We start from the raw sequence: 24,110 nt of genomic DNA, 5'->3' as shown, positions 1-24,110 counted from the left end.
AGCTTAGGTCGGTTCCGACAGCATGAAGTAACACGTTACTTTACGCTTGTCCGGACATGCCGTAGACTCAGGTGATTCACATTTCTAATGCCAAAAGATCTTGACTCCTATGGTAGCAGACAAAAAGTTAAGTCGCCGGTGAGCTCTAAGCTTGCATATATGATCCTTCCACGCTTTTCTAAACTTTCTCCCTTCAACTCCTTGCTCTCCCTTGAGTACTATGACTCTTAATATTGAAAAATATACTTCACCTTCCAGTCCTTTGCTAAATAAATGCCGTAACAACTGTTGACAAATTGACTCAATAGGTCGTTAACAAAAATAATTAACAAAAAAATGGTAAAAACACAAATCATCAAAATTATTAGTTTTACCTGTCATTTAATACGTGTTTGCTAAAATATTTTTCAAATTTCATGCCGAAATCGAGACATCTGCCGACGATAATGCAGAAAAAAAACAACAAATTGTCCCACTCAAGATCATTTACCCTAGTGAATGATTCAAATTATACATTCTCCATTCCAGTTATGATTATCATAAATCATATAATTCGTTTACAATACAGCGGGTTAATAAATATAGAAGTGTCTTACATAACAGCTTGCAGATTAAACTGAATGATAAATGCAAGATATTTTGTAATTCAATTTATCATTTGCTAATTGATCGGTGTTAAGTCAGACCGGACTAAGTCGCAAAACTTCAAAAAATAAGATAATGACAATGCTGGATAAAGAATTTCTTCAAAAATGTTTTCTAGTAACGTTATTGTATGATACCATTCTATTCGGGTCGTAACCAATAAGTAAAGCAGACCTTCATTGGCATGTAGAAATGAACAGCGCATAAATATAATTGACACTAACTTAAGGTCATCCGTTACCGTCTGCTGCGAAACGAAAAAAATATGCACAAACGTTTACCCTGATAGTGTTGCTTTGAATGCACCGGCAAAAACATCACCAACAGAGGCTTGTCCTGTGGCGATTTTCTAAAAATAGCCACACATTTAGCTTATAGTATGTTGAAGCCTCACATCATTGCTCCACAGTGGAAATGAATAAACATTTTATGTATCTAGCTCGTTCGTTTCCATCCCTATTGCTATCATGATTGGTTAGTTTCAAAATCATTTTCATAATTTTATTCTGAATCTTCATGTCCAAATTGTTACATTGATGAATCCTTATAATCAACCAAGAAATTACTTTAGTTTTGTAATGCTAGATCAATGTCAGTTTTATTTTATAAATGATTATCATGATTAAAATTATTCGATTTGTGATAATAAAACACTGAGTTAATAAAATTGGGAACTGCTTCTTGAGAAAGCGAGAAAATTACTGGAAGGATATACCCTTTGACTCAGTTAAGTTTTTATTATGGTAAGGTTTAAAAAGCTTTAAAAGCTTGGCCTGTAGTGTATTGGCACTATGTGGAACTCATGACTTAGTTTAGTGCATTACCACTAAAACACTCCTTACTCTTTTTTCGCCCTTTTTCCCCACGGAACTATACCAAGGTATTATTTCATGGGGGAGGGTGAGGGTACCTCGTTATACTTTTTCGCACCTCGTCATTAAATCCTCGTCCCAGTGAGCCGTTTAGCTGCTGATTTCCTAATCCATTTGGCTTGTTTGCGTTAGTAATTTAGTTACCAGCCTTACCACGATCAAATTGGATAGCATCCGGCGGTGAACTCACCCTACACCGAATGAGAGTTCTACGTCGGAGGAATTTCTCCCGACACATATACCCGCTTTCTTGAGCCATTTAGCTCCCGGATTTGTTGTTTCACGGTGGCTTTCTAGTCGACGGTGCTGCTTTGTTGATCCCTTCGCCACTTCCTATGCAGGAGAATATACTCATCACTTCTCTGTTGACCGCATCCCATCTTTTCGACGATATTGTCGACTGTCACGTCGAGCATACCCCTTCGAACTTCTTCGAACCTAGGGCATTCGATGACCACCTGTTTCAACGTCTCTTGCATGATCACGCACTCCGAGCGAAGGGGTGACGAAACATGTCCAAACCGGTACGAACTTCCGGAAATACCCGTTCCTGGACAAAACTGCGTCAAATGCAAGATTACCTCTCCATGCATCCTATGCACCCACGCCGACACATTTGGGATGAGTCGGTGGGTCCACTTTCCTTTCTCCGCGTTCTCCCACTCTTGCTGTCAATTAACCAATGAGTCTGCTTTGGCCAGTTTCCTTCCATTTCGTGTATTCTCATGTAGCATTTCACGTCCTCAGCCAGATTGTTGCAAATGAGAATCATCCGCATACCGTCTCCGACGATTACCAGTCTCGTTGACGTTATTAATTTGGATTATTTCATCGCAATCATTAATTTCAATTTCCGTGGCACAGTGGGACGAGCCCGGACTTTAGACCATATATGAATGTTATGCGATATTCTCGTTAGTATTTTTCTCCTATCAGCTAAGCCATCAGAGACTTTTTTGCGAGATTTTAAGTGATTTGAACGTAAAATGAATTTTTGGCAGCTTTTTAAGGGTATATTTCAAGTGTTTACATAATTTGACCATAGGAACTACATCCGGTTATTTTCGTTTTTCAAAGAAATGGTTGATTTTATGCATTGCATTACTTCACCAAAATTATCCGCGTGATAAAATTACATCGTAAAATCGCCAAAAATAAGTCACCAGTTGGTTTAGTTAGTGTATAGATAACTGTTTGTCGTGATTTTTTATTGAATTCGAACTTCTAATGCGATAACAACAACGACACCCGTGAATGCCCGCGGTTACACTATACTCATTCGAAAGCTTTTAATTTTCTCTTTAAAATGAGTCTATACTTGTTTTGCGAAAACTTGCGATAAGCAGTCAAAATTTAAAAAAAACTGTGAATGGAGACGAATGGTTATTACTGATATTGAATTTGAATAATTACTTTATAGCTAGAATAATAATCCGAACACATGCACAACTTTCAAATATCATGAAGAGCATGATCAACAAGAGTTTTACTAGTGATCAAGAGTAAGGAGCCGAGTGCGAAGTATGTTTTTTAAGATGGTAGAGGTATTAAAAATGTTTGGAAATCAGTAAATATTTTCAACCATCTGAAATAGGTTATAAAATGTTTCTGGAACCATTTCTTGCTAACTTGCGCAATAACTGTCAAATAGAGTGAACACAGTTGAGTTCTAGTCATTTGGTTAGACCATTTTGATCCGAATTTGCATAACACTGATATAGCTTAAGGGTATGCGATATTATCCAAATAAAATAACACCATTTTTAAATGAACCATGTACACGAAAAAAGGGTTTTGGATTTATTTTCATTTAAGATATGAAATAAGCAATCTAAGTAACTTAAAATACACCTACGAAAAAAATCGTTAACCATCTTGTTGGGTAGTGAATGTAATTAAACATTCCACTAAGACGCTCAAAATGTTTGTTTTGAAAATGATAGAAAATGTAGCTTTCATATCAAGTAACCCACTAATGAATCAAATATTCCAAAATTAGTCGAACACATCTTATTTGATCCGTAAAAACAAAATAGTCGTTTCTGAAGCCTCATAATGAGATTAATTCGTTTCAATAATAAAATAAATTCCAAAATTGCTAACGAAAAAAATCATTATAAAAGACAAAATACTTACATTTGAGCCACTCTAATAAGTAGCAAAGTTAATTTATGTTTTTATAATTAAAATAGAAATTCAGCGCACAAAAATTTCTTTAAAAAATTTTTGAACCATCGCAAACATATTTATTTTTTTAGCCACCCTAACGTACAATGAAAAATTGTTTTACATGTGTTAATATCAATAACGATTTAGCACACGAAAATTAATATACACAAATTTTAAGAGCGATTTCGAAAAAAATATTTTTGAGACACACTAATGAATAGTACACGCTTATTTTTGAAATGTTTTAATATCAAAAACGAATTCAGCGTACCAAAATTACATAAAATCGTCCTATTTGAACCGATACGACAAAGTTTGGACTTTAGTCCACCTTTTGTTTTAAGTCGTGCCACTGTGCGTGGGTGTTCACTTGTGGAATTGTCCTTAATGCGAAAAACTGCTTTAAGATTGTTTGCGCAAAATTTAGGTAGCACTTCCAGATCATTTTCGAATAAAAAATCTCCTTTTTCCTTCGAAACAGGGAGTTTTTTGGATTGAATGTTGTGGGATGGTTGCTGATAAAATTTCAGGATACTTTCTGTACATTACATTTTTAATGATGTATCGCAAATATAGATGGTATTTTATGGGGTATCTTTGTTAGCATTCGATTCTTGCAAGGTCTCATAGCCTATGGGACCGTCGAAGTAATTGCGAAAATCGAATAAATGAAAAATGAAGTCTTTTTTGCTAGTATCTGGGAATGGGTTGAATCTAACGTAGCTGTCAATCATTCAATTTTTGTTGGCTCCCTTGTCTATCAGGAGCTTTAAATCAAATCCTTGTTTAATCGGTGGCCTTACATAAGCTATAACTACGGGTTTTGGTGATGCTACCATTTAAAAATTTGGATTGTTCGTTGGTTCTTTCGCAGAGAGTTCAGTTACCGTAATTTCTGTTGCATTGCTGGGTTCTCTTTGTGTACTTTCATCGGGAGAATTATGTGCACATTGATTACAGGGATAATAAGAATCGTATTGGTGTGACTATTCGGTGGTGTAATCATGGCTGTAGTAGTAATAGTTATCATATGGATTAGAAATCTCAGGTTCTTGTTTTAAGTTCTTGAGCTTTTCTATCTGGAGCTTGGGGAGTCCGGTATGAGAGAAGAAACTTTGTTGCCGTGGTGGAAATTATTACGGGTCGATAATGGCTTTTGTTGGGCGGGTCACATAATTCACTTGTCGTGATTGCATGGATCTGTAGACATCCATAGGTATCGGGTTGTCTAGCAGAAAAAGATTTTGGTGCAAATACATTTCCATTTGGAACTGAAAGTCTTGAAATTATCGGTAGTTTAGACTACTGCTGAAGGTGATTAAGGAGTTGAAATCCACGTGGCATTAAAGGTGGTCTATAATTTCGAGGGCCTTGAAAATTTGAGGAAACGGGTTTGGGGAACGAGTCGGGCCCCATGTTTGTTTAAGGGGGGCGTCTGGTGAAGTGGGTAAAAAATCGAATTCTTTTCTATTCGCTTAATTGTTAGTATTGAACCAGATTTCAATCTATCATCAACTTTAACAGCGTTTATCTCGAAACCGCATTTCTCAAATTGGCGGATACGATAACTCAAAAACTATTTTATGAGAATGCGTACTATGTGTAGCCAGTCGATGAACCACGGAAAACGGAATAAAAAAAAATTCTCCAAATTGTTTTGAAGAAAGGTGAGCGAATTTTCATTAAGGGAGAGTAATGGTTTCAGCATGGAAAAAACATTTATTTTGCGAATGTTTTTAGAACTTTGCGTGAAGCGAATTGATCAAAACTTTCGTACATTATCACTATAATGTACGAAAGTTTTGATCAATTCGCTTCACGCAAATTTCTATCATTACAATAACATTCTGTAATTTTTCTATGCAAAAATATCGACAAACGACTCGGAGACGAAGTTTTTTGTAAAACACCATTCAAAAACTACCTAACCGATTTCTTTCAAACTTTGCATCCACATTCTTTGTAAAAACTACCTAACGCCTACATTAAGTTTTTGAGATAAATTTTCAATTAAAGTGTTTTTTACTCATTTTAAATAAAAAAAAATTCAAAAAATTTTTTATCTCATTATGAGTAAAAACCCCCTTAATTGAAAAATTATCTCGACATAGGGGTTAGGTAGTAGTTTTCGAATGGCAGGTAACACCGCAAATCATGTTTTTTTTTCAGAGACGTTCTACAAAAAGCTTCCTCACTGAGTAGTTTGTCGATATTTTTGCATAGAAAAATTACAGCGTGTTATTGAAATAATACACTATAATGTACGAAAGTTTTTATCAATTTATTACACGCAAAGTCCTAAAAAAAATCGCAAAAGAAATCTTTTTTCACGCTGAGACACTTACGTCCCCTTAAAATACGAGGCAAATAGCAATTCATTCTAAGACATCGGCATTCCGTGATGCAAGAAAAGGTTTTGTTCGTTTTGAGGAATGTATTGCGGCATTGTCATTTAAAAAAATAAAGCTTCTCCCCACAAGTTATCGTCCAAATCAAGCAGGTCATTCTCATATGTGTGATATAATACAAATTAGAGTCTTGCCGTTATGTTCAAATGTGACCCAACTAAAAATAGAGCCCCAACGAAAGTTTCGAGAATTACGCGTCTCAGGTCCTCTTGCAATATCCCTTAGTTGATACAGATCGCATTGATCCTTTAGTGTAGCTTCTTGGTGGGATGGAGCCCTTACGACTGGAGCAGAGTCCCGCTCGTTTCGAGCCGGTCTTCCGTTTCTTGTCTGTCGAATCCACCATCTGCTGTGAAAGGGCAACAACGTCGAGCGTTTCTGGGCATCTGTCTAGTTGGCGGCCATAATGCTATATTTCCCCGCCGAAATATTAGAGCTGGCAGGAAACGCAGACCGTGAAAACAAAATGACGAGGATTATCTCCTGTCATCTGCAGCTGGCCATTCGAAATGATGTATGGTGGTTCAGAAAAGAACCTTTTATGTTTGTGCTGGTGTTGATAGTTGAGGCGCTGAATTCAAAGATCGTTTGATGCTGCTGAATTCTGTCAGCATGACATTATTAGTGCAGGTATAAGTCGTCAACCGGTTATAATTTTACCATGTATTGTATTTCGCAAATTTCAAATTTGACCACTGGATTAATTAAATAAAGTATTGGTCTCATATAGGAAAATTACGAAATATATCTTCTACTTTCTACATTGTTTAGTTTTTTTCTTTACCAAGCCAAATAATCTTTATCAGCGCTAAAACTAAATATCACTATGTATTAAAGAAAAGCAGTTATGCGTTACACGTATTTTATTGTCTCGAGCAACGAACGAGCGTATTGCGATCCTCAAAGCTGTTTATGAAGAACTCTCTCGTGTTTTGTTTGAAAGACTGCAGTCGTTAGCTGAATCCTTTGCCAGCGAATACAACAGCAAATTCAGTCGCTCACTATCTATTTGGAGTTTCAAGGTGGCGTACGATTCAGTGAAACGAAATGAACTATGGCAAGTTGAGCTTTTTCGTAAGATGCTGGGATGGGTTAAAATCAAACACAAATAGACATTCTACTCGTTTGTGCCATACGAAGGATTGAATCAGAATAATCCACTCTCCAATCTATTGTTTAACATAGCGCTCGAAGATGTGCTACGAAGATCTGATGTGAAAAGGAACGTAATCATCAAGATTCTTGGCTTTGCGGACGACATTGACATCATTGGATGACATTGACATCAAAGCAGTTTTAGAGGCTTTTTGCATTTTAAAGGGAAGGTTGCGAGAATCGGACTAACTATGAACTCAGATAAGACAAAGTACATAGCAGCAAGTAGAGAGTGAGGCAGTCCGAACGATGTTGGTTCCGAGGGGAAAATCGATGGGGCGCGGTATAAGTTTGTCGACGAATTCATATATCTTGGAACACTAACCGCGAGCTAAACAGGCGTGCAGCGGCTGCGAATAAGACTTTATATGTTTGGGCGTTGTCATCCAAAATTCTATAGCATCAAGAAGCGCACAAAACTCGCTCTACGCAAGTCACTGATACTCCCTGATTCTCTGTTCCGTCATGAGGCATGGGTATTGAAAGAAACAGACATGCGAGTGCTCGGTGTGTTTGAGAACAGAATTCTGCGTTCAATACTCGACGACGCATTGGAACATGGAGGACGGCACAGGTCCATGCACAACCAGCTGCACCAAGTATGCCAACATATCGATATCGCAAGACTAATGAAATACGGCATACTACAGTGGGCTGGATATGTATCACGAATGCCGGTAGAGATACTATCTAAACCAGCCAACTGACATCCTTATCTCTACATACAGAGCTTGACAATAGGCAACATTGTTTTTCCACCGATCGATGGAGATCAGTTTGACAACGTCAACATCGCTTGAAATGTCATCTAGAAACGGCAGCAAACAAAAGAAAAAAATCTCATTCGTTATCGAGCACTCAGTCGAGATAGAAGTCTTTTGTCATCGGTCCGTACACTCTATAGCGACAAATAGTGTTAATCCGCGTTCAAGGTTATTTACACACTCTGCGCCTAGTTGAGGTTTCAGTATTTTTTCCCTTCTTGTGTGTTTCTGTTTCTGAGTACCGTTAGCCGGTCAGTGAAGTGAAACAGTGTTCTTCTAGTAAGCCGTCTGGATACCGTTACATACACAAGCTAAGTATTAGTTTTCGTTTCCCCTTCTTGGTTGTCTTAATAACGTGCACTGGGCAATAGGCCCGTGCAAAAATGACTTCCCCTGACGGCGGTTCATCTCAAGGTGAGATGGACGTCGAAATAAAATCGGCTCCCCGGCTCAAGGTATATCCGAGCTCGGCCACCGGGCCATTTGTGATCTTCTTTCGGACCAAAGAAAAAAAGTGTTTGAATCTGTTGCAGATTTCTCGAGTTCTGACGGATCGGTATTCGGCCGTGACAGAAATATCGAAAATTCGGCCTGATAAGCTTCGGGTGGTGGTTAACAGTTCAACTCAGGCAAACGATATTGCTGGATACGAGCCCTTTACGAGGGAGTACAGGGTGTATATTCCAGCTAGCAGGGTTGAAGTCAGTGGGGTCGTTTCCGATTCGAGTCTGAATTGCGAGGACCTGCTAAAATATGGGACTGGCTGTTTCAAAGACCCCATGCTTAAGCCAGTGAAGATACTGGAATGCAAACGTTTGCATTCAGCATCAGTCGCAGCTGACGGGAAGAAAACATACGTCAACTCAGACTCTTATCGGGTGACCTTCGCCGGCTCTGCCCTGCCTAATTACCTCCTTTTTGACAAGGTTCGTCTACCTGTTCGCCTCTTTGTGCCGCGGGTCATGAACTGTACTAATTGCAAACAATTGGGACACACAGCCTCCCATTGTAGCAATAAAGCTACAATGGGAGGCTGTGTGGAAATGCGATGGGAATCATGCGGATGATTCCTGTGGTAGAGATGTCGAAAAGTGCCTCTACTGTGGGGGAAACCCACATGATCTCCCTTCATGTCCCGCGTACAAACAGCGCGAGGAAAATCTTAAGCGTTCCCTTCAGGGACGCTCTAAGCGATCTTTTGCAGAAATGCTTAAGATAGCTACGCCACCTGTCTCTACGAACATCTTTACCAACTTGTCTACTGACGAAGGCGACTGTGATGAACCCCAGGAGGGAACATCTTCTGCTGTGCCTAGAAGTAGTAGAAAAAGGAAGAACATTTCCTCTTCCAAGCTTCGTCGTAAAGGCCAGAAGGTGTCTCTTCATGGTCCCCCTAAAATAACTATTCAAGGAAGTACTGGTACAAAACCGAAGCAAGTCGCTCCCGGTCTCAGTAACCTGAGCTCAGAAAAGGAGTTCCCAGCACTTCCAGGAACATCAAAAACCCCAAGTGTTCCCATATCTCAGCCAGAGAAAGAAAACAGTGCTGGCTTAATAAATTTCTCTGACATTGTGGACCGTATTCTTACAGCGTTGAACATTTCTGACCCCCTTAAAAGTATCTTGATAAGCTTTCTCCCCGCGGTAAAAACATTCTTGATGCAGTTCACTGCGAAATGGCCCCTCCTTTCAGCGATTGTATCCTTCGATGGCTAATTCATCGAACGAGGTCAAGGATTTAATCACTGTTCTACAGTGGAATTGCAGAAGCATTATCCCGAAAATCGATTCGTTTAAAATCTTACTAAATAATTTGAAATGCGATGCATTTGCCCTATGCGAGACATGGCTCACTTCAGAAATAACCCTACACTTCCACGATTTTAATATTATTCGCTTGGATCGAGAAGACTCTTACGGAGGAGTACTTTTGGGGATCAAAAAGTGCTATTCTTTCAATCGGATCGACTTCCCCTCGACACCAGGCATTGAAGTTGTCGCTTGCCAAACCAGAATTAAAGGCAAAGAACTTTGCATTGCTTCCACCTACATCCCCCCTAGAGCCTCAGTTAGCCACCGACGGCTTTGCAATATTGCGGAACTCCTCCCCGCACCGAGGCTAGTTTTAGGTGACTTTAACTCCCACGGCACGGCATGGGGTTGCCTTCATGACGATAATCGATCTACCCTACTCCATGAGCTTTGCGACAACTTCAATATGACTATTTTGAATACGGGTGAAATGACACGGATTCATGTCCCTCCAGCGCGACCGAGCGCCTTAGATCTGTCCCTCTGCTCGACATCGCTGCGGTTAGATTGCATGTGGAAGGTAGTCTCTGATCCCCACGGCAGCGACCATCTGCCAATCGTAATTAATATTGCTAACGGTTCAGGGCCACCGAATACAATCAATGTTTCGTATGACCTCACACGAAATATTGATTGGAAGAGCTACGCGTCCGCGATATCCGAAAAAGTAGAATCGACACAAGAGCTTCCTCCGGAGGAAGAGTACGGGTTCCTGGCTGGCTTGATTCTCGATACCGCGATTCAAGCTCAGACTAAACGCGTACCAGACGCGAATTCACGCGGGCGTCCTCCCAATCCATGGTGGGACAAAGAGTGCTCAGACGTGTACGCGGAGAAGGCCGCTGCGTATAAGACCTTCCGGGACGACGGGCTGCCAGCTAGCTACCGACAGTACGCGATGGCGGAAACGCGCATGAAGAGTTTGATAAAAGCCAAAAAACGTAGCTACTGGCGCCGGTTCGTCGACGGACTAACGAGAGAAACATCGATGAGCACTCTTTGGAGTACGGCCCGGCGCTTACGAAACCGAAACAGTACCAATGAGAGCGTGGAATATTCAAACCGTTGGATATTCGATTTTGCCAAGAAGGTTTGTCCGGATTCCGCCCCGGCACAGAAGATCTACCGCGCCGCGTCCCCTCACAATAACGCGAACGAAACACCGTTTTCGATGGTGGAGTTCTCACTTGCTCTCTTATCATGTAACAATAAAGCCCCAGGGCCAGACAGAATCAAATTTAACTTGTTAAAGAATCTGCCCGACTCTGCCAAAAGACGCTTGTTGAATTTATTTAATAAGTTTCTTGAGGGTAATATTGTCCCTCATGACTGGAGGCAAGTGAAGGTCATTGCCATTCAAAAACCAGGAAAACCAGCCTCCGACCACAACTCGTATCGACCGATTGCGATGCTGTCCTGTATCCGAAAGTTGTTCGAGAAAATGATCTTGTTTCGCCTCGATAATTGGGTTGAAGCAAATGGCTTACTGTCAGATACACAATTTGGTTTCCGCAAAGGCAAAGGGACGAACGATTGTCTTGCGTTGCTCTCAACAGAAATTCAAATGGCTTATGCTAGCAAAGAGCAGATGGCATCAGTTTTCCTAGATATAAAGGGGGCTTTTGACTCAGTTTCTATCGAAATTCTTTCTGAGAAGCTGCACCAGCATGGTCTTTCACCGACTCTAAACAACTTTTTGCTAAACTTGCTGTCTGAAAAACATATGCATTTTTCGCATGGTGATTTATCGACATCACGAATTAGCTACATGGGTCTTCCCCAGGGCTCATGTCTAAGCCCCCTTCTCTATAACTTTTACGTGAATGACATTGACGAATGTCTTGTCAATTCCTGCACGCTAAGGCAGCTTGCAGATGACGGTGTGGTCTCTATTACAGGTCCCAAAGCCGTCGATCTGCAAGGACCATTGCAAGATACCTTGGACAATTTGTCTGCTTGGGCCCTCCAGCTAGGTATCGAGTTCTCCACGGAGAAAACTGAGCTAGTCGTATTTTCAAGGAAGCGTGAACCAGCGCAACTACAGCTTCAATTAATGGGTCAAACTATTGCTCAGGTTTCAACTTTCAAATATCTCGGGGTCTGGTTCGACTCTAAAGGAACCTGGGGATGTCACATTAGGTATCTGAAACAGAAGTGCCAGCAAAGGATCAACTTTCTCCGTACAATAACCGGAACATGGTGGGGTGCCCACCCAGGAGACCTGATCAGGCTGTACCAAACAACAATATTGTCGGTGATGGAGTACGGGAGTTTCTGTTTCCGCTCCGCTGCGAACATACATTTCATCAAACTAGAGCGAATCCAATATTGTTGTTTGCGTATTGCTTTGGGTTGTATGCACTCGACACATACGATGAGTTTAGAAGTGCTGGCGGGCGTCCTTCCGCTGAAAAATCGATTCTGGGAACTCTCCTATCGATTGCTCATCCGATGCGATATCTTGAACCCGTTAGTAATTGCAAATTTCGAAAGGCTTATCGAGCTCAATTCTCAAACCCGATTTATGTCCTTGTACTACGATTACATGGCACAAAATATCAATCCTTCTTCATACTATCCCAACCGTGTCAATCTCTTTCATGCTTCTGATTCAACTGTTTTCTTTGACACATCCATGAAAGACGAGATTCGTGGAATCCCGGATCACATACGCCCGCAAGTGATCCCAAGCATCTTTCATAGTAAATTTCGAGAAGTCGACTGCAACAAGATGTTTTACACCGACGGGTCAAGCCTCGACGGCTCCACTGGCTTCGGTATATTCAATCAAAACCTCACCGCCTCATTCAAACTCAATGATCCTGCTTCAGTTTACGTCGCAGAACTTGCTGCTATTCAGTATACCCTTGGGATCATTGATACTTTGCCCACCGATCATTACTTTATTGTCTCGGATAGCCTCAGCTCAATCGAGGCTCTCCGTTCAATGAAACCTAGAAAGCACATTCCATATTTTCTGGGGAAAATCTGGGAGCGCCTGCGTGCTTTGTCTGTAAGATCGTACAAGATTACCTTAGTTTGGGTTCCCTCGCACTGCTCCATTCCAGGTAATGAAGAAGCGGACTCTTTAGCTAAGGCGGGCGCTTTACAAGGTGACATATATGAAAGACCAATTAGCTTCAGCGAATTTTTCAGTATTACTCATCAGAGAACCCTCGAAAGTTGGCAAACATCATGGAGCAATGGTGAACTGGGAAGGTGGCTACATTCGATAATCCCTAAGGTATCGACGAAACCTTGGTTCAGAGGGATGGATGTGGGTCGGGATTTCATTCGCGTGATGTCTCGGCTCATGTCCAATCACTACACGCTGGACGCACATCTCCGGCGTATTGGGCTCGTGGATAGCGGTATCTGCGCTTGTGGCAACGGTTATCACGAAATCGAACATGTTGTCTGGGCATGCGCCGAGTACTGTTCTGCCAGATCTCAACTATTCGATTCCCTTCGGGCCCGAGGAAGATCACCCAATGTCCCGGTTCGAGATGTACTAGCAAGCCGCGATATTCTCTACATGTCCCTTATATACACGTTCCTCAAAACCATCAATATCCAAATTTAAATGCCCCTATCTTTTCTCTTATCATTCCCAGAAGTGCCCTCTTCCGCCTACCGTGCCCCAACGATGGTTTGATACGACTCCAAGACGAGACAAAACATCTGTCGATTGAACCAACAACACGAGATCTACAGTACAACATCACACGCGCAGCGCGGTGTGTTCCCGATCCGTATCTGAGCCGTACTACGAAATCGTCTGGAGGAACCTCTGCCGGCTCGAGGAAAACCGCCCGGCGTCCCAATACTTGATACATCCGTTCGAATCTGTAATCCTGGCCGTTGATTCCTGATGCCGGAAACTGAAGTTTATATCCCCCCCCCCCGTTCAGTCTTGTCCACCCTCTCTCCCATGTCTCTGATACACAGATGTATGTCTTCACCCCCTTCTCCCCTTGAATATCTTCCCAAAACTTATGTGCCCCCTATCTTCTAGTGTTAGTTGATCAATCCATTCGAATCTGTAATCCTGGCCGTTAATTCCTGATGCCGGAAACTGAAAGTTTATATCTCACCCCCCCCCCCCTTCAGCCTTGTCCACCCACCCTCCCATGTCTCTGATACACAGATGTATGACTTCACCCCCTTCTCCCCTTGAATATCTTCCCAAAATTTATGTGCCCCCCTATCTTCTAGTTTTAGTTGAACAATATTTAATCTCGTTAAGAAATGCACAACAGTACCACTACTTTAAAATAGTCCTAATTAATTCCCCTTAATCTTGAACCACTCTTTCTAGTTATCTCTAGTTAATAAGCTTGTAAAATGTTCCGCTTAGTTAATAATTATTTTTTCTACAATCTCCCTTCTAAAAATCATAAAGTGAATTACTATACAAAGAACACACAAATGACCCGTCCCCCAAATCTTACGAATATTATACTATACCCTCTTTTATATGTATAAGTTAGCTGTAGTTTTTTTTTAGTTTTATTATATAAAACAAAATAATATTGAAATGTGTATCCCCCTAGTTTTAAGAAATTCAAAATGTAAAACAATGAAAAAATGGCACCTTTAAGCTAACGCATACGTGCCTTATCAAATAAACAAATTGAAAAAAAAAAAAAGAAAAAAATCTGCATTTTCTCTAGTGTGATGCAAACTAAAGTGCTCCTCATTCATATTAGGAACATATTTTTGTTAATTTGCTTGCAAACAACATGGTTATGTCGACTATGACTATGTGTCACCCTCTTGAGTCGTCAGGTCGTCGACTTCGGGGCAGTTTCCGCACTCGGTGGCTGCGCACAATCAAGGAAGATGCGCGTGCGTTCAAGGAGACTTGAAAATAACGGCGCAAAATCAAGTAAGCACATATTTCCGTCTACACATGGAGAACGTGGCATTTGATTCTGATTACTAAGGATCGACTAACTCGTTAATCTAAAATATGTTGGTCATCATTCGAAGCATTCGGATTGTTCATCCACGACGATGATGATAATGTTGTGATTGTATTGTGTCATCATTTTTAGCTGGTTTTCCTTTCTGTTTGCTTTTCCTTTCCTTCAATGAAATCAGAAATATGATTAGACCATATGGCAACCCATGAATCTTCGAATAAAATGGGGACCGATTTAAAGAATTTATCCTGATCGCTGATTCATAAAACATTTCGAAAGGGAGTGGATGTTGTCGCATTTTTCAATCTCCAATGTTTACCAAAAGGATATGACTTTTAGCCTGCAGTAATTCAACTTTCAACCGATAAATTTAATGAAATTTGAGGCCCATATTGCACAAGAAATTTATCGTAGGGTTTCGGGAACTGTTAAACTTGGTTAATGCTACTTTCTATTGTTTATTTGACACGGCTCAATGCATTAGCATAACTGAGCCGTGGGTCTTTTTATAGATTTTTACATATTTGTAAAAAATAAAAGTTAAATTTCACTACGCCTGTCCAGCGGGTCCTGTTGGCGCAGCTTGCTGCTGCGTGTTGAGATCCTCTTCCTTGGCGGTGAAACAGCTGCGTTGTCTGCAGCAACTTGAGGGACATTCACTTCGCTTTCTCTCGCGTTTTAAGTTCACGTCCATGTCGTCATCGGTACTGCATTCATGTTTCTCACGATCGGATGTTCTTATTCGTTTTATGTACTTACTGGTCGATATTGTAGTTCGGTCTTCATCGGTATCTGATTCATTTTTGGTGGTAATCGATGTTAGTTTAGAAGCATTTAGTGTAATCGTTGTAATTTCGTTGTTCTTAACGCTAGTTGGTTTAGTGGTATTCAGCCCGATCGTTAGCGTTTGTTCAACAAGTTATGGTTTGTCAATGCGTGGTCCGCAGTCGTTGGTTCAACAACCGGTTTTGATTTAACATACGACGACTGTGTACCATTCTTGATCATAGCAGATAAACTTCCTTTAGCAGCCTGCGAACAAGGTTTTCCGTGGTGTAGCGGTTAAACTGGCACGATTCCACTTCACTGTATTTTAGCATGAGTTGCAACAGCGGCATTAGTAAACGATGCCAAATCATGTAACTAAACTTCAATAGTGTAACGTCTATGTATGTTGGAATGTTGTATAAAATGGCATTACATTCGATAGCGTGTTTCAAGTTATTCTGCATAGCAAATGATTCTGCTAGGTTAATGTTTTTGAATATAAATCAGTACTTAATGGCGTAAATGGTGGAATTGCACAGCATTAACTTCTGCAATGTTGAGCTTCATGTTCACCTTCAACACACTTCACGAATCGATGATCTTACCGGACATTTTCAAAAGTCAACAGCAACGCAGTTCAGCTGAACCGGACAATAAACTGGCTTGGCATTGTCACTCATTGCAACTAGACAAAACGGCGCACGAGTAAATTTGATTGCCTGCCCTGCTTCAAGAAGCGTGGGGGTTTTAAATCTCTATATTTTACTTGGACAAGCATTATTGTGAGCATATTCATCAACCGGTATTTCCGGAACAGGAGATCGGATCAGAAATAAATTTCATCGCAGCCTATTATACCTTTCGTTTGAAATAAGCATGTACGAATTGGTCCACAAAAATCTGTGAGAATAATATGACACTTCTGCCAAATACAAACGCTAGTCACTAAGTGATTCTAACAATATTTTGGCGGGAGCTAACTAAATTCAATGACACCTTATAGTTTTATAAATAAACCATAAAAATAACTGTTCATTGAAAATACGCAGAAAGCGATAACTAAACCTGTTACTAGGGTTTGCCCATATGAAAAATCGGTAAAATACTTTTCCTACCTTCACGTACATCACTACAAATGCACACAAATAATTGATACACTATTATTACACACCACGTCATACATAAATTGAAACGGCTAACAAGCTCACAACTTTGAACACCTGTGCATTTGACATCACTGGTATGGTATTATGCAACTTAATTGACTCGTGTTTGAGGCGCTAATCTAAAAACTGTGTTCTGTTCAGCACGTCAGTGCAAATTTTCAGCTCTGTTGTATTACATTCCACATATACTAAAAATATTCCCGGGTACACGACGATAGAAATGTTTTATATTATTTATTCACTACTGTTGATACAGGTTCCGTCAATTCCCAAGAACATCTAAACATTAACCGACTAAGAAAACACTCGCCAAATATTAATACCTTGTCTCTGACAAAAGTTGAAAATTGCGATACTACGAAACCATATATTGCTTCCTATAACACTTCCGCGAACAGCGACGTAAGAAGAATACCAAGAAAGAGTAGGAGCTCAATCCGCACTTTTCCGGTCTGAATGCACCAGGGCAACTTTTCACCGGCACGTGTGACTCCCAATATACTATTTCACATTTTATACACTTCCCACTGAGAGGATATTCGAATACTGCCAAGACCAATTAATTATTATCAACACTTACAGGTAGAAAGTATATTGCATTCTCGAACAGACATCCAATTAATTTCAACCAGAAATGTGAGAAAGCGGCGGCACTTCTGCTTTTCCACACGTAAACGTATGTTCGTATATTTGCAAATCATCAAATAAAAAAAGTTGAAAACACCCAAATAGTCACTCGACTGCAGGGCAACTTAATTTCCACAGCCACAATCACTCGCGTTCCGTGAAATTTCCAAGCGAAAGAGGCGACGTTCTGATTACTGCCACTGCACTTTGCACGGGTAAGGTAGGCGTATTCCCTGCAACTCGGTCGGCGTATAACTAACTCGACATCTGTACTTCGCGTCTGAAGCACATCGTACTCGGCATGTTACTGAGGATCGGTCGGTTTCAAACTATCTAAGGTGTGTGAATATTTTTCACTCAGTCACTGAAAAGCTCTCTGCAGGCCTGGTTCGGCATGGCCAGCAATCAGCATGTTTTCCGACCGAAAATACCCCCTTTTCCCAGACCATCCGCATTCAAAGCTGTTGCCGAGAGACGCCAGTTTGAGAGAAAGAGCGTACTCGATGCACGAAGCCGTGTGGAAAATTCATACTGTCAAAACATGAGAAAACTGCTGCCACTTGTCCGTTCGAGTTGGCCCTTGATTAGGTGCATTTTATATGTGTATATTTTCTGCAGTAAAAGAGATGGCGCATGTTTCAATATGATTCATTTTCGGCAAGCAAATTCGGCCTTGTGAAACATCTAGCTCGCACTAAAAAATCTTAACGAATAATTGTTCGAAATTTCTGTCACAGATTATTAGGGTCCCTTACGCCGGCATTTATAGTGTCATTACTAAATAATGATCTTTCTAAATTACACGCGCAATAATAGTGTCATTAGTAAGTAATATCATTACTATAATTGTATAGAAATTCTGTCATTATTAATCTTACAGATCAAGAAATTACTACACAGTACACACAACACAGTAATGACATTAATAACGCCTGGTGTAAGGGTACCTGTTCTATTACAAAGCATTCGACATTCCCATTAGTTCTTTGGAAATCAGAAAAACCCTTTAGAACTATAGTTCTTATGATGATGAATTTTGATGCATTGTTTAGCCAGACGTAGCAGCATTACTGAATAATGTCATTTCTGAAATTTAATCGAAATTCCGTTTTTATTTGCCTGACACGATCATTTAAAGTGACAATACTGCTCAATAATTATTACATTACTAACGTCTCGTGCAAGGATACCCATTTCATTACAGAGCCTTCATCATTTCCATTGGTTATGAAAACCAGAACAACTCTTTGGAACTATAATTCTTCTGATGGACTTTGATGCATTGTTTCTACAGATTTGGACTACAGGGCCGCCGAGGAAAATCCAAAAAAAATGAATTATTAAACTTCCTACATCTCATACTATAAAAGACTATATTAATTAAACATTCAATACATACGCTAATATATGTTCCCGATACTAATATATCTGCTTTGAACTTAAAGTACCTGTTCAAACTTGGATCAGGCCTGACTACACGAGCGTTTTGCTTCCCTCTTGTTTAAGTTGGTCATCATCTCTAAGCTGATGGACGTTAGGGCTTTTTTGTGTTGAGAGATTTCGTGTTAGTCTTCTTTACTAGAGATGGTTTTTGGACCCGAAACCCGGACCCGACCTGACCCGAACCCAACGGGTTTTGGGCCGGATTCGGGTTAAATAAATTTAAACTTCCCGGGCTCGGGTCGGGTTCCGGGTTTTCAAATTTAGAATTCTCGGGTTCGGATCGGGTCCGGATTATTTTTTTTCGCGTTTTTCAATTTTGGAATTTTCGGTTTCTGGTCGGGTTCGGGTTTTGAGCAAATCACACCCAACCATTTCCTGACGCTGTTTATGTCTGTAGTAATTAAGTTCGTGATATGAATGGATGACACATATAAACGAACTAAATTTTACCACCTTTGAATCACTAGAATTTGTCATATTTTCTGGTGCTCAAATATTGTATTTTTTTAATCATGTGTAAAATTTCTTCTTTTCATATTCGCAAACTTTCTCGAATTATATTATTTTTTAAACGAGCACTCATAGAGGAGCACTAATTAATAAATATTTTAATCTAAAATGTATGCGATTTATGCGGAGCAAAAGCGTGATACTTAGCTAAAGCGTACAGCAAATCAAATGCAAAACTATCTATTGATCCTCTCCTGATTAATCGTTTTGACAGTATCAAGCATCGAAATGTTTTCAATAGTGTCGCGAATGCTCTGAACAGCTCTCCTTTTTTGTACACATTGAATTAAAATTGCACATTAAGTTTTAACTATGCATATTGTTACCCTTCGGGCAGTCGCGCTAGTTCACTGAGTGCACGCTGCTCTGAAAATGTAGCGAAATCGTCTTAGAGCAGCTGCGGGACCTCGTTCAGTGAGCCATTTGCACGACTTTTGGAGGGTTAACATAAACATAAATTAAAATAATAAATAATTTTAAATGCATCACGATTTGTATATTCTTAGTATAGGTGCGATCCACGAGATGCTTTTAAATCATGAACAATGAAGGCACTCGTATGGTGTTGGTACACTAGCGCCATTAACAAATCAGTGGTTTTTTCGAGAGTTGTCCTACTGGAGCTGTAGAGCTAGGTTCTCGGAAGGGCTCCCCGTCAGAATCACATACTACAATTTGCAGACAAGACAGGCAATGTCGCCCACTAAAACACTGCTTTAGGCCAATTGTAGCGGGCCGTGATTCTGAATGTGATATTCATTGTACGGTTCAGGTATGTGCAGGCGTAGGGACTCGCGATCGCGCGTATCATCGCGAAGAGCTCGACCTTGTACGTTAACGTGTTCGATCGCGTGTGCGTTTGTATGTCGCGTGTGCTAACGTGTATGTGCATGTATTCTATTTTATAACCGTGTGCCTTTCGCATATTCGCGTGTGTTCTTGGATAATCGCGCGCGGACCGTGAATGTTAATACAGTGAAGACCCGTTTTTATCAGCCCCTTGGTGAATTTTAGTCTGATAAAACCGGGTCATTGATAAAATCGGGACAAATATTTTTCTTTCTTTTTAAGAAACCGAAGCTCTTAAAATATTCTTCTTTAGTCCCTAGATATAGCCTCATAACCTTTCTGATTATTTAGCTTAAACTCCCCTTAAGGGGGTCTAACAGCGCAAAATTTAAAAAAATATATAATTTTTTTTGCATATTTCGGATCTCTAAGATAAGCAAAATATGCTCAAGAAAGGATTTGCTCGAATTCAATTTGGTTCGTCTGCTAGAGCCCATCAAACTACCAACTATCAATTTTCATATGAAGCTGATAAAATCGGGTCAAAAAGCTGATAAAATCGGGGGTAGATAAAATCGGGTCTTCACTCCACTTTATTTTTGGTGTACAGCTAAGATGCTAAAAGAGAGTGAGATCTTCCATATCACTAGAGTTCCCGGTGATGTCGCCATGGAACGTGTTGTCTAGTGGATATGAGCTTTATTTTTTGATTGGTCCTACTGCATGTATGGACCTAAGTTTTTGGGACAGAGAGTAATGGTTTCCGGACGTGACTGATTCATGAGCGCGCGAAAACGGACGTTTGTAAGTTCGCGTTTGAGATAGCGTTTGAAACTTCGTAAGTGCTAAAACGTTCTCCTTATTACCGGGGTGTTATTAAGTTTGCGCGGTCGCCAACGTAGGTGTGCGTTGTTAATCGCGAAGGGCTCAAGCATTTGTATATTAACGTGTTTGTCACGTGTATGTGACTTCGCGTGTATAATTTCTATCTTATAATGATGTAGCGTGTATTCTTGTCTGATCGCGCGCGAACCGTGGGTCTGATGCTTAATTTTTAGTGCATGGTACAGAGGGTAGAAGAGTCCGTTTCCCCATATCACTAGAGTTCCAGGTCATGTCACCATGGAACGTGTTGTTTAGTGAATATGAGCGTCACTTTTTTGATTGGTTCAACTGATGACATTAGTCCAGACTGCTAGGACCTAGGTAAGACTTCTTGACGTGACCGTTTCATGATCGCGCGAGTGGTGGAATAATGTTTGAGACCGCGTTTGGAAGTTTAAAGATGCTACGTTTACTTAACTAACGGGATTTTTTCATGTAGGCGAAATCGCGGGCGTAAGTATAGGTGGATTATTGCAATTACATGGTCGCGTTTGTGACCATGTTTGTGTTATCGCGAACGCCCCGAGCGTTCGTACCTATATGAGTATAGATAGCGTATAGTAGAGAAATACTAATAAAAGGAATCATAACATGCCGAATAAAGAAAAAAAGATGTAAAGAGCTTGATTAGAAATGTATAAATTGACCGATACTATTTTGGTATACATCAATAATAGAAAGCAAACTTATAGATCTACAAAAGAAACAGACTAAGGAAGTAGGATAGAAAAACACATGTAACATGCAATCAAACTCGTTTAAATGCAGCAAATGTTGTATATTTGCCATTAACGACAATTGCATGCTGTTAGACTTTCATCATGCTATGCTAGCCGGGAATGGATGACTCACGTGCGTCGGTAAATTCATTGTACCCTAATTTATCCAATCCGACTTTCCCGAATGAATAGAACCAAATGCACAAATTGATTACCAAAAGTATTAGCCACTGTTCTACCATATACGCCAGTTCTGCATCCATTCCCTGACCCAACTGCCACAAATACTCAGACGAACACATACATAGATAGACATACGACTAGCACATAACAATTGTACAGTAGTACGAAAAACTACGACTATTACAAAAGCGACAACTAATAGGTTTCTACTAATATATTTAATAAATTAATTCAATTATGAAATTAATTTAATTAATATATGCACGATGACGAATTCGACCGATAAATGGACACACAATGACTCTCACTGTGATCCCCGTCCACGAATACCGCCATCAAATTGTGTAACAATATTTGCAAACACGGCACACAGCAAAAGTCAATGCACGTCGACCCGTCAGTCGGCCACATCACCGCGCACAAACCAGTGGTTGAGCGTTTGTATGCGCAGGTGCAGAGTATGAAGAAACATAGAACATAAAAAAGGCGCATAAGCCCTCTCGGTCTCCTCGATGCACCACTATCGAGGCGTAATGCAACAACCATCTTAAAGCAGCTGTTCTTTAGCGCTGATGCGCGCAATATGCCTGATGATGTTTGCAATACCGTCAAACCCCTCAACCTTGGAGAGGGGAGCACGACAATCATTCGCATTCACACATAAATAACGAGCATAAACCAAAACAATAAAGCAAGACGTTCATATGATTGTGGAAAAAAACTTTTTGGCGCCAAGTAGCCCCCTTGGGGGGTGACTTTACGCCAATTTTTAGCTCTTTATATCTCATGTTCAAAAAAAAATCTGATCCGTGTACGAGAGCTAGGTTTGATTTTTTCTTTATTTCAAGTTCAATTATCCACTCAATGTACAAACTACACACCAAAAAAATCTGAATTTTATCGTTGACGTAATTGCAAACATGACACAATTCAACAAACCGTAATTTATCAAATGACGGAATATTATCGTGTTCCGTTCAATTTTACATGAAACATATACTTTACATGCGCAATGACATAAAATTACACTTCCTACCATTCAGAACAAACGCTGTATGTGGAGTAAAATTACATGATTTACGAAATTAAACGTCATGTAAAATTAAAATCAAACGTAAAACTAAGTCATTTTTTATGCTCGTATATGTCAGGGTCAGGAGACGTAAATTTACACTATTTTTTCTAGGTGTGTACGTTTCGGATTACTACCACGTCTTGGTGTAGTCTTAAATACTATACTGATGATCGTGGTCGATTTATAATATTGGGGTTAAAGGGACAATAATATTTGCAATTTTGGATCAGTTCTTTTTCTCGTTTGTAGAATTTTAGCATGAGAACTCGTCATTTGTACAAGGATAACTATCTGAGACACGAAACCGAATGAAGTCAATGTGAAAAATTGTTTTGTTGAAAATCTTTTTAAACTTGTAAGAATGTAGCATGAAAATTGTTAAATATTGGAGGTAGCAGCACAAAGTCTGGATAAAAATTATAATTACTCAATTTTTTAAATAAAACGATCGTTTTCGACGCATTTTTATATAAAAAAACCTTACTGTACGGGCAATTTATGTGCCTAGTGTAGAGGAGAGTGGGGATAGATGAACCACGGGGATAGGTGAACCACTTACTATGTCACATCCTAATGATTTTTACGCCCATATTATTTTTCTTGTTAGCTCTTTCGGTAACCTAACCTCATACGATTGCGATAACGTCAAACGATTGTTGACGCTTTCAAAAATAATTAAAGTTTTTTGTCGTTAAAGTGGGGATAGGTGAACCAGGGGAAAGTTGAACCACTATGAATGTTTTTTTTTTGGATGTCGTACCACAGCATACAAATTAAATAATATTTCGTACTTTCAAAATAATAAACAAAAAGAAAAAACAATAATTCTTCATGTGGGTTTACGTGTTTTTATATTTGCTGGAAGAATGGTTAAACTTTCCTTTTGGGGTGGTTCAAGTATCCCCACCCGTGGGGCATAAATGTAAAATACTAATAATCATGACCACAGGTAAATTTTCATTGCCAGTGGTATTATACAAATTCAAATTCATGCACAGAGAATACTGCATCTAACAAGGCCTAAGAATTGTTGCAAGTAACAAAAAAGTGGTTCATGTATCCCCGTTCCCGCTACATATAGTAAATGTCATAGTTTTTTTTCGAATGCGTTTATTTGACACGATATTTCCGAAGGCATTTTACGCCAAAGTTTCTTTTTTTGCATACTATGTTACAAAAATTCTTATGAATAATT

The 24,110-nt window shown here is 39.9% G+C and overlaps 1 protein-coding gene across 6 annotated transcripts in view; it reads right to left on the bottom strand.

Moving 5' to 3' along the window:
- LOC131693620 (oxidative stress-induced growth inhibitor 2-like) overlaps positions 1-24,110 on the bottom strand; it is a 127,998-nt gene that overhangs the window by 59,649 nt on the left and 44,239 nt on the right. For 2 of the 6 annotated variants that reach the window (XM_058981570.1, XM_058981566.1), the window contains exon 1: positions 17,265-17,633. The exons of 3 other annotated variants lie outside the window; for them this stretch is intronic. The gene's annotated coding sequence lies outside the window, so the exon portion shown is untranslated. Of the gene's footprint in view, positions 1-17,007; positions 17,228-17,264; positions 17,634-24,110 lie in introns of those variants that run through there. One more of the 6 variants, XM_058981571.1, reaches the window with a different exon arrangement.

Source organism: Topomyia yanbarensis, chromosome 3, assembly GCF_030247195.1.
Source record: "Topomyia yanbarensis strain Yona2022 chromosome 3, ASM3024719v1, whole genome shotgun sequence".
Taxonomy (NCBI): Eukaryota; Metazoa; Arthropoda; class Insecta; order Diptera; family Culicidae; genus Topomyia; species Topomyia yanbarensis.
This window is presented reverse-complemented; position numbering and strand designations above follow the sequence as displayed.